This window comes from Camelus ferus, chromosome 16 (genome assembly GCF_009834535.1).
Source record: "Camelus ferus isolate YT-003-E chromosome 16, BCGSAC_Cfer_1.0, whole genome shotgun sequence".
NCBI lineage: Eukaryota > Metazoa > Chordata > Mammalia > Artiodactyla > Camelidae > Camelus > Camelus ferus.
In genome coordinates, this window is record NC_045711.1 from 37,457,856 (window position 1) to 37,469,375 (window position 11,520).

Consider the following 11,520-nt stretch of genomic DNA (forward strand, 5'->3'; position numbering starts at 1 on the left):
AATTGCTCACTTCTGTTGAAGAGTGATGAAGAGTGAATGAATTTTGTGCATCAGTGAGAGGATGCCATTCTTGGATCATTTCTCCTTTTCTGTTTGCTTTGGAAGCAAGGAAATTAAATTCTGATTTTTACTGACTTAGCACAGTTCATGGTACCCAGTCATGTCTAGTGAGAAAGTGGCTAGTGATTCATCTGTGCGTCTGTAGATCTTAGGCCCCAGATTCTTATGCGATTCTGAAATTATGCTTGAGAAGAACTCAGATGTGAGGCTGAGATCAGAGATGACTTGAGGGGGTTGGGGGTGGATGTTCCTGAAGGAGAGGCAGTTTTACCTTCTCCAGGAGGGGCCTGGCCAAGGCTACAGCTGTGGTGCTGTCACTGCCCTCCTGGGCTTGAACCTGCCCCATTGCTGCCACCCAGTCCAGAGGTTTAAGGAGGGAACAGGGAGGCAGGAGAGGGAATGGATGCAGGCAGTGATATGCTGGAGCTCTCTTCCTATCCTGTGATCAGGACCTCATGTTGCTTGAAATCAGACATCATGGGTTTATACCATGGAAATTGGCAAACAGTATAAACCAGGGCTACCTACCCCCAAGCTGGTGGTTAAACATTTACCAGCATGCCACTGCATGCGGATTCTGGATCCTGATTGCTCCTCACCAATTCTGCTCCACATGGGGAGGTGAAAGGGGGCATGGTGGACCACAGAGCTATGGGACAAGTGGAAGAGCCATGGTGAGGAGAAAGTTGCCCATCTCCACAAAGGATGGAGCTGCCTGGGTGGGGGTCTCTGGAGCACTGGGCAAAAATGACCTTACCAAGAGCAGGTCCTGGGCATACCTTTCTCAGACCCTTCCTGGCCTTAGGGAGCTGTGGGTTAAGGTTTGACTCAATACTTCTCACTTCCTGATTGGTTATCCCCTCCTAACGCACCTCCCTGCCTCTGGTCTCTTGACACCATCCTCAAAACTTCTGGTGGATCATGTGTTCCAGCCTCAATGTTCCCACATCTCCTGCCCTTCAACTCCTCCCCTTTAACTTTTTCTTCTCAACCTCCAAATGTGGTCAAGTCTCCTCCAGCCTAAAAACAGACTAGTAAAGAAAAAAAACCCTTCCCCTGTCCTGGCTTTCCCCTACACTATAACCTTCTTTTCCCTCTCAGCCTCCAAACTTCTTGGTACCCCTGGGGTCTGGTTCATCTCCCACTTGCATGTACCTGCTGCAGTCTGGTTTCTGCCCACCAGCCCCTCTCTCTGTGACACTTACTAATTGCTTTTGATTCAGATGACTTTGTCTCAGCTCCACCTGCTGCCAGGCACAGATGTGATGCTCTGAGCACCTACCAATCAGGCCCTGGGGAGGGAGTGCCGGCCCTCCAGGCCCTGCCCTGCCCTTAGGGAGCTTCCTATCTAGTGGGTGGGCAGACTTTGAACAAGTGACTACAGATGAGGACTTAAGTCATGATGAGGATGATGAGAGGATGGACAGGGCATACTGTATCAGGCAGGGCCCAACCAAGGAAGCAGAACTCACTCTTAGTTTTTAAACATGAAATTTAATGCAAGGGGTGGGTTACACAGAGGATGGAAGAGCTGAGAAGCTCAGGAGAAGATGGTGAGGTAACCAGAAATCCACTATTAGCCTTGGGTTGGAGGGACTTGAGGTCAAAGCAGTATAATCAGTGGCTGAGGGCCAGGGTCACTTGGAAGAAGGTGGAACCACAGAGGAGAGACAATCCACTTCCACTGAGGCAAAGATTATCCTTTCCTTCTACCTTCCACCCTCTGGTCTCCTGCCAGAGCCTCTCATTGGCCCAGGACCTGCAGAGGTCAGTCAGCTGCAGTGCTAAGCAGGGAATATGAGGACTGGATGGGAGGGCAGTAGCCTAGGACCGTCACAGATATGGGATGCAAGAGAATGAGGGGGGACTAACTTAGTGGAGGGGGCTCAGAAAAGGCTTCCCTGGGGAACTAAACTGAGACTGAAAGGTGAAGGAGAGTTAGAGGAGAAATATTCCTGGCAATCACTGGCATTTTCTGAAGACAACTTTTTTTTAGAGCATTTTGAGGTTCACAGCAAAATTGAGCAGAAGGTACAGAGATTTTCCATCTACTCCCCACCCTCACACGTGCATAGCCTCCCCCATTATCAACATCCCCTACCAGAGAGGCACCTTGGTTACTACTGATGAACCTACATTGACACATCATAATCACCCAGAGTCCACAGTTTAAATTAGGATTCACCCTTGCTGTTGTACATTCTGTGGGTTTGGACAAATGTATGATGACATGTATCCATCATTATAATATCATACAGACTACTTTCATTACCCTAAAACTCCTTTGTGCTCTGCCTATTCATTCTTTCCTTCTCCCATCCTGCCACCCCCAAACCCTGGCAGCCGCTGATAGTTTTACTGTCTCCATAGTAATAAATAAATAAATTGTGATATATCCAGACAATGAAATATTATTCAGTGCTAAAATGAAATGAGCTACCAAGCGTGAAAAGACTTTAATGCATATTACTTAGAAGACTTAAATGCGTATTACTAAGAGAAAGAAGACAATCTAAGGTTATATACTGTATGATTCCAACTATATGACATTTCTGGAAAAGGTAAAACTATGGAGACAATAAAAAGGTCAGTGGTATTCTCTTGCCCGATCTCTTCCTGAGGCTTCACAGATACTTTACTTTCGGTTTCCTTCTCCCATTCTCAAAGATTGAGGCACACCCCCAAGTTTTAGTCCTAAGCCCCCCACTTCTCTGCACTTTCTCCCTTGGAATTCTCATCCAGTCCTGACTTCATTCAGTCATTCCGTAAACATTAATTCATTAAACATAGTGTGTGCCAGGCATTGACTAGGCTCCTGGTAACACAGAGAGATGAATGAGTCATAAGGCCTGCCCTCAAAGAGGAGACAGGCAAAGTTGCAATATAATGTGGAGGGTAGAATGTCCTGGGTGAGGTAAGAACACATAGAAGAGATCAAAGAAGGCTTCCTGGAGGAGGTTGTGCTTGAGCCAATTTCTGCCAAGCACACTAGCAGTGAGCCAGATGAATGAGGTAGGAAAAACATTCAGGTAGAAGGAATAACATGTGCAAAGCCATTGAGACAAGGGGCACAACAAGGCACATTTGGGGAACTGGGTGTGGGATGTGAGGGATGAGGTGAAAGAGAGCCTCAGTCTGGCCCTGTAGGCTGTGATCTGGATTGCGGTGGGCCTTGTAGGCCATATTTAGTAGGCTAGGCTGGGGAAAAGACATAACATTCCTAGAACGCAATTTTAGAAACATTTTTCTGTCTGCATTATGAAAGGTTTGGGGTGGTGGAGCAGGCTACAGAGTGGGAGGCTGCTTGGGGGCTTTGAATCCAGGTGAGATATCATGGAGGGCTAGACTAGGGCAGGGCAAGGGGATGGGGACCCAGGACAGGTTAGCAAAATACAGAGAGATTCAGAATTGAGAAAATAAGTTGGATGGTAGGGTGTGGATGGAGGATGGGAGGAGTGAGTCTGGGATGATACTGCTGAAGTCAAAAGTCATAGGAGGAGACAGGTTCTGGGAGAAGAGGAATGTCAGCTTTGGTTATAGTGTATCTGGGGTGCGTCTGGCCCCATCAATTATCCTTCTTGACTATTGACTTTCAAATTAACACCTTCAGCTCTGACCTTGATCCTGAGCTCCAAACTGTAATTCCCAGGGGCCTGTAGGGCATTTCCACTCTCTAGCCACCTGTCATCTCCAACTCTACGTGGTCCTCCAAACCTGTTCCTTGCCCACCTCTTTCTACTGGTGACATCACCATCAGCCTCAGGAGTCTTCATTCCCTCCTCTTGCCACCTCACCTTCAGCCATGTTGATTCTCTCTGTAATGCCCTTTGTGTCTGTGCCCTCCGTTTGGCTCCCCTTTCTGCCAGTGCCCTTGTGATGTCTTGCTGTTTCCTCTTGCTTCCTGTCATTTTCATTCTGAGTCTTCCTACTCTGTTCTGTTACTTCCTTGCTCAAAACTCTCAGTGGCTCCCCATTGTCTCCTGATAAAGTACAAGCTTGTTATCTGGCTCTCAAGACCCCCACAGTCCAGCCCCCACTTAACTTTTTTTGCTCCTAATTTTTACAACTTCCCAGCAGACACTCTTCTGTACTACTTACCATTGCCCCAAACCTCCTAGCATCTTGTGCATCCAGACCACAGGCTGTCCTGCAGACTGAAATGCGACTCTCCTGCCTCTAACCATCAAATCCCACCCATTCCCTCAAGGCCCCGATGAAATGCTTTATCTCAAAGCACTGCATTTCCCAGTTCATTGCCTGCCTCTTCTCTAACACTTAGCAAGCACCCTGAGACAGCTTTTAATCACCATGCAGTGAGTTGGTATTTGGTAAATGTGTGTTGAACTGAATTGGCTCAAAAACCATTCCTCAGATCAAGAACCTGCTGTGGCTCCATCACTTCAGAAGTCTGTTCCTAGTGGCTTCCCAGGTTCTATCTTAGGTATCTAACCTTACTCCCTAACTGTTCCACCAAATACGTCTCTCATTCAACTTGAATTCAATGCTAGAAGTGTGAAAGATATAAAAATGAATGAAATACATCTTTCCTCCCTTCCCTTATCTAGCAGGGTGGATAAACTATGCATTCTGGTAGCTAACATAATATTAGCTTAAAATAATGTCTTTCACTCACAGGGTATCCTGCTATCCTTCTTTAAGATCAGAATTCTAATTTTGTTCACTGTGGTAACTGCTCAATTTTAAATGCTTCCTGGACTCCCTTGCAGCTAGTATGGCCAGGTGACAGAATTCTGGCCAGTGAGATGGACATGAAGTCTCTGGGTGGGGCTTCTAGGAAAACTTGCTACGGAGGACCAGCCCAGCTGACACATGTCCTTTTGTCTTTTGTCCCTTGTCTTATCGCCCTTCTTCAGCCTGGAGGTGTAGCAGCCAGTGTTTGAGCATAAGCATGAAAATTTCATTCCCTGATGGCAGAGCAGAAAGCTAGATGGTCTTTGAGCCTCAGATGGCCTCGTGGAACCGTCATACAACCAAGGACTTCCCACCTCCCAGGGACTGCTGACCTCCAGCTCCTGGGTACCTGATGAAGTCACTGCAGTTGGTTTTCTGTTAGATGCAATATTGACTGGTATGGCAAGATTTATAAAATTTATCCAACTTGAGAATTCCCAACAGTGAAAAATGGCCCCAGAATGAAATCACACTGTGTCAGGCACCTAGTATATGATGGATAATGAGTTTATGCTTATGAGGGATTGTGTAACACATGGAAACAGTAGAGAAAGACAGGTCTGTAGCCTAGGTCAGCTGAGAACGCCACTCCTATTTCCCAAGAAAGGGATCCTTGCCTGGGAACAGCCATGGAAGGAGATGAGTGACTTAATGGACTGGAGAAGATGTTGGAAATGTCAGCCAAGGACTGAGTGGCTCCTGTACTGATGAACCAGTCAGAACCAAGATATATTTTACCTAGTTAAGATAAAAGATGCTCAAAAAATTAGGTGGAGGGAAAAACTCAGGTGTTAAGATTCAGAGATTAGAACAGATGTCAGTCTGTGGAGATGCGAGTGCTTTCACAAGATCTGTGCCATCTGGGCAGAGCTTTCCTGTAGACCCACAGTGGGCACATGACTCCCCAGTGGTGACTGGACAGTGTGTGGTGGCCCATAGCTCCCAGCAACACTGGATCACATGCTGAGAAAGTTCTTCTGTTTCCAGTTCTTTTTTTTTCAGATTTGTCTATTCCTTGAATAATTCATGTGTGCACTTACTACGAATTTCAGAAGAGTGTGTTTCTCCCACCTCTGGCCCCAGATTCCCTGATTTTGAAGCAACCATTCAAAAATACACAGTTTCTTGGGTATTTTTCCAGATATGTTTTATGCATCTACAAATGCATAAATTCATACAGCCCCTTTTTAAACAATTTATGGAAACATGCTTTACACAACAGCTCTGTACTTTGTTTATTTCACTTGCCATATCAGTGAGTTCCATATTGTAGGTACTGAGCTGCCTCATCCTATTCCATTGTATATGGCTGGTGTATAAGTTACCTGGTCCCCTATAGATGGACTTACTGTTTCTAACCATTTCCTATTATAAGAACTGTTGCAGTAAATATTCTTATACCTATTTCATTTTTCATATTAATTAATCCATGGATTCAACAAATGTTTATTGAGCATCTGCTACGCACCAGGCCCACTCTGGGCACGGGGGGTTGGGGCATAGAGTAGTGAGCATGACCGACCCAGTCCTTGCATCACAGAGCTGCCATTCCACAGTGGAGGAGAGCCACAGGATAAATCCCTAGAAGTGAGTCACACTTCCTTTCAACTCTTCTGATGAAGTCAAGAAGGAAATCTCACTTTGGTGAGAAAGTCTCACTTTAGTGCCAGTATGTCTTTAATACTACCGCTCTCTAATACTTGTTAATCTCTTTGAGACCCAGAATGTTGGTCTCAGGTTAGATTCTTTGGCAGGCCCCAGAGTCTAGCTAGAGTTTAATAGTAATGTTTGGTTTTTATTGAATTTAGTTTTACATAGATTTTCCACCTACAGTCAAAATATGAAGGTTCCTTTCAAAATAATTTAAGTTCAAAAAAAAAAAAAAAAGGTAAGTCCATTTAGAGAAGAATGTTAAAGAAATAACATAGGTGGGAATTCAGAGGTGGCAAAAACCCATGAAGGTGACATCCCAGTGACTGAGGTTAGGAAATCACTGATGGAAACAAAGCCAGGAGAAGAGATGAGGCTCTTTATACTGTATTTGATGTTGATTTTTGTTTCCTCACCCATCTTTGGTATTGAAATGGCCTTGCCTCCATGTTTCTTCCTAGGCAGCTTGTTTATCATTTATAATTTACTTGGTAATTCTTATGGTTAGATTTCACTGAGCTTCTCTGATTGTGAATGTTTGTTTCATTCTGTTTTTGATGAACTGTTACTGATTTGCATTCTCTCAGAAAATCTCTTTCACTTGAATTCCCCAGATACCCCAACCTCTTTGTCATTGCTGGCTCTGGAGATATTTGGAAACGCCTCCGCCAGAGGCATTCATGCAGCACCCTTAGTCAAATTTTTATAATCTGTTTGAGGCTTGCTAAACAATGCTCTTTAAAGTGTAATATGATGAAATAATCAGACCCAAGTAAGTCTTTGTGGCGATCTCAAAGCCAAAACCTTCTGAATGATCTCCACAACCACTAGTGGGACTGTAATCACCCACGGCTTGTCAGCTAAACACACAAACAATTAGCTTGGTGGTTGCAAATATAAACAAATTGACATTTCACAAATGAGCTCTTTCTGCCAAGTAGATGGGCAGAGGTTGTGGGCTGTGGTCAGAGGGTGGGCGGTGCCTCGAGGCCCTGGGGCAGAGAACCTAGGATGATAAGAGGGATGAGGTTGGGGGTGGTGGCAAGCAGGGCTGTGGGCCACAAAGGAGCATCTGAGAGCTTGGAAAATGAGAAACAAAAAAAATAAGGCCATGCATTAATGATTAAATCCTTGCGTTTTGAGATCTGATGGAAATTAACTGCTGATCATTAATTACTAAGGACCCACCATGTACCAGGCACCGATTTAAGCATTTTGAAAGTAGTAACTCAGTGCTTCTCAAACTTTTTGGCTCACTCAAGTTTTTGAAGACCCCCTCCCTCCCCAAAGAGCTTTTGTTTCTGTGGATAATATTTGGTGCTGTGATGTTGAATAACTGGCTCTGTGGGAGAAAAAAATCCTGATTTGTAGTACTTGCCAGTTCCCATGGTGTAAGTACTTCCACTGTGGCCAATTTTAAGATTCCCACCTGACGTAACCGAATGTGAAAGGAGAAAGATGTGCACAATCAGCTCTCCTAAGCCAGTGACTCCAGCCCATTGCTGGGATATTTATCAATATTTAAGGTATTAGAAATTAAAATTGAGAAAAAATGTAAACTATGCATCCATTTAAAATACTAACAAACCCATTACATGTTAATCCAAATCACATCAGTTGTGAAAATAACCGTTATTTTCCAAAATAAAAAATATTTCGTGAAAAGGATGACATTTTAAAAAATATTTTTGCAATTCCCTGTAATGTCTAGTTTCATCGAAGATAGCTGAATTCACACATCTTCTGCAATCTGTTGTGATGTCACATATCATATGGTCTCTGGAAAACACTGGAAGGCAATAAAGGTAAGTAATGTTTTACTATTACTATGAAAGTAGTTTTGACCTCTTGAACCCCCAGACAGTCCTGGGGACTCCCAGTGGTCCCTGGACCACCCTTTGAGAATTGCTGTACCAATGCATTTACTTTTTCCAAGCGGCCCAATGAGGCAGATTTCTTTCTTATTTCTTTATTTTACAAATGAGGAAACTGAGGCACAGAGAAGTTAGGTAACTTACCTGAGGGCACTTAGCTAGAAAGTGGCAAAGTCAGGATTCAAACAAAATCAGTTTATAGAGATGGGACTGAGTTGGTGACCGTCATTAGATGTGTGATCTTGGAGAAAATTAGTCTCTCTGAGTCTGAGGTTTTGTCATTTGATTAAGCCATTGTCACCCTCTGGGCTTCATTAGACTTGACTTCCTCCCTAACACTCAGGTCTCACTGATGGGCCCCTCATCTGTGCTTCCTTAGTGTTCCCTCTTTTTTCTGCCCACATACCACTTTATCCCACACTGTTGTGGCATCATTTAATTGTCCCCATTGGACTGTACACTCCATGAGGGGAGATACTGCATCTACCTTGATTACAATTTTTTTTTTAATGGAGGTACTAAGGATTGAATCCAGGACCTTGTGCATGCTAAGTAAGCATGTGTTCTATGACTGAGCTATACCCCCAACCTGATGACAGTTGTTTTATCAGGGTCTGGAACAGGTGCTTGAAAATCTTTGCTGAAGAAAGAAATTAATAAATAAATGCATAGACATTTCACATGAAGGCAGAATGAGTCCCTCCTACCCAGGGTTCTCCTCTGTGGCTCCAGGGAGGGAGGGAATGGGCATAGAGGAGGGGAAGGGGGTTATAAGCACTTACATACACTTGCCGAAAAGTGTTGCATCATCATAGTCACAGAATGAACCACAGGCTACAAAAAGCCTCTTCCTAAAATCTCCAAAGCCATTCAGATCACCTCCTTTTTGCCTGCAGTCACGCTACTCAATCTTCCCATCAGTTGGCATTCAGACACTCAGTTTAGCAGTCCCTCCAGATAGTTTTCATCCTTCTAGAAAAATCTCCATCTCCTCCTGTGCTGCTGGAGAGGGATGGGAAGCTCTCTGCCTCTTCCTTTCATATCCCAGGCTTTGTATGTTATCAGCAACCCCCCTATCCTTTTCTGTAAACCTTTTTATTTCATCACCTGTAGAAAGGGTCAGACACGTAACAGTGAAGGTGTTCTTGTTCCAGCGTCCCATACCACTTGATGCCTAATTAGTGGCTGCATTTCTGGAGGCTCGTGATGCTGGGGAGATAGAGCCTGGCAGGTGGGAACCAGCTAGGTGGAGGAGCTAGGAGGGCTGGAACCTCTCAGCTTCCTCTTTTGCTATCTATATATGGTCCTTTTCAGCAGTGTGACCTTCTAGGATTCTCAGAAGCTGCTGAAGAGAAGTGTAATTGTGGGGGAGGGGAGGAAGCAGCACAGAGACAATCAACCAGGATTCTGCCTGGAAGGTCATGGGGCTGAGCCCTGGCACCAGAGACCTTTAAGAAGAAGCAAAAAGGAACTGAGAAAACAGCCAGGAGTCGGCTCAGCCTGGAGTTCCTGGAATTCTGCTTTGTGTGTGTGCTTCCCGTGGCTGCCAAGGAGCCTTCTGACTAACAGGAGATGACACTGGGAAGGGAGAGGGCGGATAGAGAGACAGCTTGGGCTGATGGCTCTCCTGGGCACTGTCAGCTCTGCAGACCGGCTCCAGGTTTCCTCCAGGAGCCGGGAGCCGGGAGGGTGGGTGGCTGCCTACTCTACGAGAGGTGGAAAAAGTCTACAAGTCAGGTTCTCCTCCCACCCAGGATCAAGCTCTCTGCCCACCTGGTCTGCAGCCGGCAACCAAACTGAGGCCACTGTCTCCCAAAGGCCAGCTTTAAAACATGGCCTTTACCCAGAAGGGAACACATGACCCCACGACCATTTTTATGATTCAGTACTTGTCATCTTGGAAGGCATCTAACCTAGCCTGGGCCACAGGACTGATGGGTTTCAGTAGGAGCAAGGAGGAGGAGGGAGCAGGAGCCCCAGTGGGGTCGGGGTGGGGTGGGCTTTTTAGCAATGGATACAATTGGAATCAGAATTATTCTTAGGGTTGCAGACAAACCCAAGGATCTGTTTTCCTCCCTCCACCCAATGTCAGTGCAAGTGAAATCTTGCTCAAATAAAAATCAAGGGTAGCCTTGGTGTACTGTCGCCTTCTCACACTCTACCCCAAGAGCCATTCACACACCTGTCTCTTCCTCTCACACATCCGAGCTCCCAGTGAACGGAGGGTGGGACTGTACTCCCCTCTGTATCCTGGTGTCCTGCCCTGGGCCTGGCACACTGGGAGGGCTCCTTAGGTGTTACATGAATGAATGAGTGAATGAATAAATGAAGCCACAAACATGAGAAACTATAGTCAAGGATGGGGTGTTGTTGGGAGGAGGCAGTAAAGTCAGGAGGAGCTACAAGCAAAGGCAGACTGGGAAGAGGAGGTGGCGAATGCATGTGTCCTGCTGCTATGTACTGTATTTTAAAGGGCTCCAAGCAGCTTCTCCTCCTCCTTCTCCTCCTCTGACCCCCAGCTGCCCTGGTCTCTAAATGCTCTGATAAGATAGTTAATCCATCCATTCAACAATTATTTATTGAATGCCTGAGTTCTGCAGGCTTGGGAATGAGACTTCCACATTGCCTGCCTCAAGGGGCACCCAGTCTAGTGTCACTAAATAAGTAATAGCAATGAGCTGTGATGAGTGCTGTGATCTGGTGGGTCTCATGTTGCTGGGGTGACTGTACAATTTGGTCTCCTAACTAGGACACTATTGAGAGTAAAAGTGATTGAGTTCCCCAGGAAGCAGATTCTCAGATGACGATTCGTGTGTAGAAGGTTTATGAGGAGTGTTTTGGGGATCGACACCTGCGGAAAGGAAAGGACAGAAGCCAGACTGGTCAGAGGGAGAAGTTGAGATGGGACACAATTTGCATGAAGCCCTCAGCCAACCCTGCAGGGAGCCCAGAGCCGAGATGGCCCTTCGGCATCATCTCCAGCTGGGGTGAGGGGGCCTAGCTGGTCTAACATCATGTTGACCAGTCATTGGATACTGGCGGCCTCTGGAAGGAGGTGTGACCTTGGGTGAGGCTGTTTACTTCCAAGGCTGAGGCAATGCCTGAAGAGGGCTGACAGCTGAAGGCATCTTCTGGTAGCATTCCCAGCAACTAGAGATTTGGGTGGTGCCTCACCGCATCTGCCACAGGGGCACCGATGACAGCCATGTCAGGGCAACAGATATAAACCAAGCTGTCTCAGATG

The 11,520-nt window shown here is 45.8% G+C and overlaps 1 long non-coding RNA gene across 4 annotated transcripts in view; it reads left to right on the forward strand.

Moving 5' to 3' along the window:
- Window positions 1–11,520, forward strand: part of LOC106728957 — a 33,027-nt gene that overhangs the window by 2,549 nt on the left and 18,958 nt on the right. For 3 of the 4 annotated variants that reach the window (XR_001365229.2, XR_004311738.1, XR_004311736.1), the window contains exons 2-3: window positions 4,935–5,149; window positions 8,114–8,207. This is a non-coding gene — a long non-coding RNA (uncharacterized LOC106728957). Of the gene's footprint in view, window positions 1–4,934; window positions 5,150–8,113; window positions 8,208–10,030; window positions 10,244–11,520 lie in introns of those variants that run through there. The other variant, XR_004311737.1, reaches the window with a different exon arrangement.